Raw genomic sequence first — 8,483 nt, forward strand, 5'->3', positions numbered from 1 at the left:
CTCCAGCGTGGGTGGCTGCGGCTCCCCCCATGAGTGACAGGATCAAGGCATAGAGGATGTGGGGTGCAGAGCATGGAGTTTGGAGTCAGACCAGGCAGACCAGGGATTGAGACCTGCCTCTACCACATCTGGCCGGTGTCCTTTGGCCTTTTTGAACCCTTTTTCCCATCTGTAACCTGGTGATGATCTGTTCACAGTATTGTTGACATGGGGCATAATGATAAATGGCTGGCAATAAATGGTGATTAGTATTATTTAGCCATTTATGTTTTTATCTCTTTTTTTTTCCCCCTGGATGGAAAACCTTTGAAAGCAGGGCCCCTGCTCCTAGTCTATACTAAATACCTTTTGGATTATTTCCAGCGCCTCCTAACTCAGTATAGAAGTTTATTAATTTCTTGAAGAAATCTTGGAACTGCCTCAGGCCTGCTCCCAGCCTCAGTTCAGAGGCACACAGGGGCTGGCATACAGGAATTGTGTTCTCAGTGTATCCAGGTGACACTGGGACAGTCTAGATGAGGACACTTAGCAGGTTCTGCTGTCATCTCAGATCACACAGCAGTTCACTGTAGTGGTGAGGGACAGGGATGCAGAGCCACTTCACTGCACTTGATCTTTTAAAATTTATTAACTAATTAATTCTTTATTTGGCTCTGCCAGTGGTAATATGTGAGATCTCGTTCCCTGACCAGGGATCAAACCCAAGCCCCCCTGCACTGAGACAAGGAGTCTTAATTACTGGACCATCCCTGCCCTTGATTTTCTTAACAGTCATGGATTTTATCATTGATGTTTCAGATGCAGTTTTACAAGACTGTGCCCTCATTCCACTGTTACATGCTCATTTTGCAGTGACTCTTCCCGCCCACCACAGTTGGGGATGTCTGTCTCTGGCAGAACATGGGATACACAGGACGCCGGACACGGGACACAGAACCCAGAGAACGCGAGACACAGACACAGGCAGGAAGGGGACAGTAGGGGGCACCAAACCCGCACGGTTCTGCTGGGAGATGGCGCCTGGATGAGTGGCAGGGCCTCCAGCTCACATTTTTATTAGTCTGTTTGCTGTCTTCTTTCCTGGGATTTGGTCACTTCTTCCCATAAGAGATTTCACAGCAGAATAGCAGAGACTGTTCTTTGTTCAAAGAACAACCAAATTGCCTGTTCCGTTTTTCTGGAAAAAGAAACAAAAAGCTGCCCAGAGATACTAGGATTTCCCAGAGGGTCCTGTGAAGGTCTTGGGCTCAGAGATCAGGGTCCCTGCCTCAAAGAAGCTCTCACCACAGAGGCCGTGTCAGTCATCATCCTTCGGTTTGCATTTGTTCATCTTAATCAAGAGCCAGAGTCCTTTGTGTCCAAGTGCGATGGAATCAATGTTTGTGTCCCTGAAATCTGTATGTTGAACTGCAATCCCCAGTGTGGTTTTAGGAGATGGGGCTTTTGGGAGGTGATTAGATCATGAGGGTGGAGCCCTCATGAATGGAATTAGTGCCCATATGAAAGAGGCTCCAGCCCCTTCCACCAAGTGAAGACTCAGCCAGAAGAACCTGAAAACCTTCACCTTGATCCTGGAGGTCCCAGCCTCCAAAACTGAGAAATAAATGTTTGTTGTTTAAGCCACTCAGTCTGTGGTACTTTTGTTATAGTAGCCTGAATGAATTAAGACATGGGGAAATCTAAACTGAAACATGCTTATCTAGGTCCTATTATTTGCTGTAAGAGCTTTACCATATTTGAGTTTCAGACCTGGGTACCATATAGAGGTTATCTAGTCTGGTGTTTCCTCGTCCATCCATTCCATCTCTCTAATTTTTGACATATGAGTCTGCACTTCAGCTAAATGACTTGCTTAATATTTTAACACTCATATAAACACTCATATAAGCATGAATTGATTTTTATAAGAAAACCATGGCCATAAAAGGAAAATTAATATTCCTCAAGTACATATTAAGATAAAGAACAGCAAGGGACTTCCCTGGTGGCCCAGTGGTTAAGACTTTGCCTTCCCATGCAGGGGGTACAGTTTCAATCCCTGGTGGGGAGCTAAAATCCCACATGCCTCACAGCCAAAAAACTGAAACATGAAACAGAAGAAACATTGTAACAAATTCAATAAAGACTTTAAAAAATGGTCCACATTAAAAAAAAAAATTAGCATAAAAATAAAAGCACCTAGTACAGCAACTTTACTTTGCATGCGTGGAAGTGTTGTGAATTGCCCTAAATCTCTGCGAGTGGCAGAGCTGAATTTAGCTGGGTCTGTTTCCTCTCTGGCACGTGGCCATGGCGGAAAGGAACAGTCTGGTTAAAGCGAGAGGTCTTATGCTTTGGGACGGTCTTTGACAAAGTTGTGAACATGGCAATGCCTAGCTTTGCTTCTTAACACTTTTCCTTCTGTTGCCAAGTGTGAAAGCCAAAGAAGGCCTCGGGAAGGAGCGGGGTTGGGATGGGGGTGTAGGCTATCTCTGGATGGCATCTTTTAAGGCAGTCACTTCCAAGGCGTTTTGAATGCCCACTGTTGGCAGTGAAATGTGTTGCGTGTGCACTCCCAGCAGATGCACACTCATTTATTTGTAGTTTTATACGTGCATTACAGTACCAACACATCATGCATAAAAATTCAGAAAAGACATATTAAAGATAATGCAAGCAATATTTTAAAATGCTTTGTTAATTGCTATGGTTTCTCTACTATCATTCGCTAATATCTCAGGCACCATTTACGCTTATGATTAGGTTCATTACCAACAGTAAATGTAAAGCTACATTTCAAATTGTCTTCTGGGTAATTTAAAAACTTTCTGGCTGATGTGTGAGATCTGATTATATTGTTGTTGCTAACAATGTGTCAGGGTTGCCTTTTTCTTGGTATTCATATTCTTGGTCTTGCGTTATTACATCAACCCATATTTTCTTTTTAGATTAAAAAAAAATGGCTTCCCTCATGGCTCAGCTGGTAAAGAATCCGCCTGCAATGCAGGAGACCTGGGTTCGATCCCCGGGTTGGGGAGATCCCCTGGAGAAGGGACAGGCTACCCACTCCAGTATTCTAGCCAGAAGAATTCCATGGACTGTATAGTATGGGGTTACAAAGAGTCGGACACGACTGAGCAACTTTCACTATCCCCTTTTTGGGGTGGTTAGTTAAAAATTAGATCTGTTGTGTAATTCCACTGACTTAGGTTTCTATGGAGTAGGTCACGTGGTGCTGCCACAAATGAAATTGCCACTGTCCACCAATGTCTACATGCTCCCAGGATCCCTGGAGACCCTCAGTGATGTGTGATCATCACTAATGAGCGGACCTGGTGAAGGTGTGAAAGTCGTTGCTTATATGAATATTAATAGATCTTATTTTTGTGTTTATTTATATAAAAATAAATAGGTGGATGATTTAATATTTTCTTCCTTCACCCTCTGGGTCATCTTTTGCAGCCCACAAAATCTAGAGATCGCAAGTGCAGACATATAATCCATATGCTCCAGCATGGCACACGAAGCCCGTCATGGTGCGGCCTCAGTTCATATGCAGTGACAACTGTACTATTTGGCCCCATCTGTGGCTTTTCCACGAGAATGTGAACTTTGATGGTGGGAGTCCTAGTCATCCTTGTATTTTCAAAGCACAGCTCACGCCAAAGGCCACAGACAGCAGATTCTTGGTTTTCAAAGCAAAAATGCTATCATGAAGGGTCGTGGGCTTCTGGCCTTTTGGGCTGGGCCTGCAAGAACCCTTTGCACACCCCAGACTGTGGGGCCTGGTTCTCCTGGGAGAGGTCTCCATAGACTGCTCCAGGAGCCTGGGCCCTGGCTCTGGCTGGCCTGGCAGGAGCTGATGGGCCATTTGGTGCCTGTGGACAGAACAGCGCTGAACAGAGGGGGCAGCCTGCAGACCTTGCAGCATATTTTCTTAGCCTCTGCCTTCCTGGCATCATCCCTACTAGATGATATGTCCCCAGGCAGCGCTATGGTGACACCCTCTCCCCTTTGAGGCCTTTCTGGGCCTCCTGGGGTATTTTAGGAGACTGAGGTAGAAAGCCAGATGGCTCCACCCACTCTCCCAACCCAGCTTCTGTTTCAGGGCCTGGGAAGTGATAAGCTATTTTAAGAGTGGAAGTAGGGGCAGAATTTTACCTGGATCCTGGAGCTGGGGCACCCCATGTGTTGTGGTGGGCAAATATGAGTGGGCAATGGGATATCTTTGGATTTTGTGTGCTACTTCATCTCTTGTGTGTCCCCCTGACCCTCTCAGTTTTCCTGTAATGATGGGGGCTGGTGGGGTGAAGGTGACCCCTATGAACCCTGCCGACTTGAGTTCCCATGATGCTGAACAGACCTCAGAGGGAGCCTTGTCCTCAGGGCATTAGCCTGTGAAGTGTGCCGGGCTTATCTCAGCCTTAGGAGGGCTGAAGTACTTCCCTGAATAGGCATTGATACCTCAGCTTCTAGAGTGATTCTCTTTGAGGAGAAATGTGTTCTTTTCTGGATGTACCCCAAGGCTTTCAAGATCTTAGTTCCCCAACCAGGGATTGAACTGACCCTCGGCAGGGAAAGCACGGAGTCCTAACCACTGGACCGCCAGGTTTGGAGGCCTGAGGTTGGGCCATGAATCCACAAGGACTCTGGGGAGCAGAGCGAGCCCTCACCAAAGCGGGCTGCAGACTCTAGCGCTTTAGGAGTCTCATGCGTTTGGACTTGATGATATCCTACAGCTTCCCAAGCACCTTTGGATGCGTTGTTACTTCCGTAAACATTTATTGAATGCAAAACGCCAGAGTTGCAAGACAGAGGTGATACCTGCCCTCAGGTATCACCTTTTTCATTCGGTCACTACAGTAACTGTGACACAGGCCGGGCGGGAGGCCTGGCCTCATTTTACCACAAGGAAACTGAGGTTTGGAGATACAAAGCAGCCTGGGCAGGGCTAGAAGCTAGCCTTCAGGGTCAAAATTCAGTCCAACCTACGCTTTTCACATCCGTGTCTCTCGAGATCCATGCATGGCACATCAGGGTCGAATCGCTGGGTCATGTGTGATGGTCAGTTATTTTAACCCTTTCAGCCTCAGTTCCATCATTTATAAAAGGAGTTAATAGTAATACCTACCCCCTTGGGTTATTTTGCCAATGAGATAAGGTTTGTAACCGTTCAGCTCAACATTTGAATATAGTAAGCACTTAATAAGTAGCAGTTATTACTATGATTGGGCTTCCCTGGTGGCTCAGATAGTAAAGAATCTGCCTGCAGTGCAGGAGACCTGGGTTCCATCCCTGGGTTGGGAAGATCCCCTGGAGAATGGAATGGCGACCCTCTCCAGTATTCTGGCCTGGAGAATTCCATGGTTAGAGGAGCCTGGCGGGCTACAGTCCATGGGGTCGCAGAGTCAGACACAACTGAACGACTAAGCACACAGCATATTACTATGATTATTATCGTGAGACTTGGCTGACTCTGGGTTTGGAGATACTAGGGGTGAGCCCAGGAGACTATACTGTACCATCAAACAATTGTCCAGCATTCAACACCCACGTCACTGAAACCCTTCAAAACTCACAGGATGTGCCTGTTTACTAAAGTTGATGACTTTCTTTGTTGACTGCGATTTATGTGAGGGAAGCAAAGCAGCCTTCTAATTAGTATTAGTGTTATTCCTGATTATGACAATGATGATAACAGCTTTACTACTACTACTAATTGGTGTTATTATTCTTATTACACTTTCCCTAGGTATCACCCGTGGGCTTCCCTGGTGTCACAGTGGTAAAGAATCTACTTGCCAACGCAGGACCCCTGGATTCGATCTCTGGGTTGCAAAGATCCCCTGAAGAAGCAAATGGAAACCCACCCCAGTATTCTTGCCTGGGAAATCCCAGGATCAGAGGAGCCTGGTGGGCTACAGTCCATGGGGTCACAGAGAATTGGACCCTACTTAGCAACTAAACCATCACCAAGTATGACCTGTACCTCTCAGGGAGAAGAACACTGAAGTTCATAAGGACCAGATTAGCTTTATCTAATGTTTTTGTTCAGGGGTCTTTGATTCTGAACTTCTGTCACTCATGTGACATTTTTTCTGTCAGTCATCTTTATACTCTGGTAGGAAGTGGGCCTCTCTTTACTCCTGTCTTAGGGAAAGAACCTTGTGAGGCAGATGATAAACCCTAGGAAGGTAAAGTTAACAACAAAAACATTGAGGAGCCCTAGTGCAGGATTTACAATAGGGAAACATGTTCTTAATAACCAAGGATTCTCACAAAGAAGGCAAGTTATCAAATTAACATCCTGAAGACAGGTATTCTTAATTGACTGTAGTGATTTTGAGGCAGATACAGAAAGAAAATCATGGTGTAAATATTAAGGCTATACTTTATTTACAGAGAAGGCAATGGCACCCCACTCCAGTACTCTTACCTGGAAAATCCCATGGATGGAGGAGCCTGGTAGGCTGCAGTCCATGAGGTCACTAAGAGTCGGACACAACTGAGCGACTTCACTTTGACTTTTCACTTTCATGCATTGGAGAAGGAAATGGCAACCCACTCCAGTATTCTTGCCTGGAGAATCCCAGGGACGGGGGAGCCTGGTGGGCTGCCATCTGTGGGGTTGCACAGAGTTGGACACGACTGAAGTGACTTAGCAGCAGCAGCAGCATACTTTATTTAAGACATTTAAAAAATTTTATTTTTAATTGAAGGACAAGTGGTTTCCCTTACCCTACTGCTCTCCACCTGGGTGCCCTTTTCCAATAAAATCTCTTGCTTTTTCAGCACATGTGTTGTCTCGAACAATTCATTTCCGAGTGTTAGACAAGAGCCCAGTGTTGGGCCCTGGAAGGGGCGCCCCTTCCTGCAACAAATGGCGACTCTGGCGGGGACTCTTCTTTGCTTCGACTGACATCCTGACCACTCGGGGTACTCAGGGGCCAGCTTGCCTGCCAATGGACCAGACCCAGTGGCTGCAACTGGGACCCTTTTGTCCCTGGTCTCCTCCTGACATGGACAACTGGCCAGAGTGCCCCAACTGGGTAAGGAACAAGAGACTTTTTTGACCTCTCTCCCCTTCCCTCTCTCTTTCCTCTCCTTTACACTTCCTAACCTTCCCCTTTTTTCCTAATCCCCTAGTTCTGGATGCAGGAATCAGGTCGAAGGGCCTCAGCCTGAGATGAGGATTGGAGACTGATCACCTCCTCTTGGCAGAGAACTCAAATTCTGGGTTTCCCTGGTAGCTCAGTTGGTAAAGAATACACCTGCAATGCCGGAGGCCTTGGTTCAATTCCTGGGTGGGGAAGATCCCCTGGAGAAAGGATAGGCTACCCACTCCAGTATTCTTGGGCTTCCCTTGTGGCTCAGCTGGTAAAGAATCTGCCTGCAATGTGGGAGACCTGGGTTCGATCCCTGGGTTGGGAAGATCCCCTGGAGAAGGGAAAGGCTACCCACTCCAGTATTCTGGCCTGGAGAATTCCATGGACTGTATAGTCCATGGGGCCGCAAAGAGTCAGACAGAACTGAGCGACTTTCATGTTCAAGTGCTTTACAATATTGTGTTGGTTTCTGCCATACATCAACAGGAACCTGATGTGGACCATTTTTAAGATCTTTATTGAGTTTGTTACCATACTGCTTCTGTTGTTTTTTTAAGTTCTGGTTTTTTTTGGCCCTGAGGCATGTGGGATCTTAGTTCCCCAACTGGAGACTGAACCCACACCCCCTGCATTGGAAGGTGAAATTTTAACCAGTGGACTGCCAGAGAAGTGCCATAAAGCTGTACTTTAAACAGACCCAAGGAATGTGAGGAGACCCATTAGCACCTTTATATGGGGATTGACCAAGGGGATGACTGACGCCCTGCCTAGGAAAGAGCAGGGCATTGGTTACCTGCTTGGCCAGGGGGTCAGGGAGGGACTAGCTCTTCCTGCTGCCTGCACAGCTCATCCCCATCGAATTGTCTCTTATTTTTTTGGCCTCTCACCTTGGGCCCTTGCTGCAGTAACCGTGATTTCAATCAACATAATCCATGGGCTGATTGATCCCTGCTGGTAAATTCTATTTTTATAAAGGTATGTGATACAAACTAGAAAGAGGAATATGCTGAGTTACATGCAAAATCTTTTAGAAAAAATCGAACCTCTTATTGTACTTTATATCCTTCTTTTCATTTTACCCGCTATGTTCCTTCTTTCCAACTCTAGGTGTTTAGCTTAGTCGTATATATGTGTAATTTTTCTCATGGGGACAGAGGATGTGGGGCTTGGGGTGTATATATAGGCCAGGACTTCTGTTTCTTTCCCCGGTTTTGTGCTGCTTTGATTTTAAGGCTTAAATCAAGGTTAAGTTGGAAGTATATTTAAGCCATAAAGCATTTGCTCCAGACTAAGGGGTTCAAATTTTTCTGGAACCATTTAATTTCAGCCATATTTTTTCTCCACATAAACCATCCATTGCTGAATTGTTCTCATGTCTTGGTCTTGCTAATGCAAGTG

At 46.0% G+C, this 8,483-nt stretch overlaps 1 long non-coding RNA gene across 1 annotated transcript in view; it reads left to right on the top strand.

Moving 5' to 3' along the window:
• LOC139176348 (uncharacterized) overlaps nucleotides 1-6,765 on the top strand; it is a 66,268-nt gene extending 59,503 nt beyond the window's left edge. Inside the window, exon 3 of the long non-coding RNA XR_011560755.1 lies at nucleotides 5,732-6,765. This is a non-coding gene — a long non-coding RNA (uncharacterized lncRNA). The remainder of the gene's footprint in view (nucleotides 1-5,731) is intronic.
• The last annotated feature ends 1,718 nt before the right edge of the window (nucleotides 6,766-8,483 follow it).

This window comes from Bos indicus, chromosome 16 (genome assembly GCF_029378745.1).
Source record: "Bos indicus isolate NIAB-ARS_2022 breed Sahiwal x Tharparkar chromosome 16, NIAB-ARS_B.indTharparkar_mat_pri_1.0, whole genome shotgun sequence".
NCBI classification, from domain to species: Eukaryota; Metazoa; Chordata; class Mammalia; order Artiodactyla; family Bovidae; genus Bos; species Bos indicus.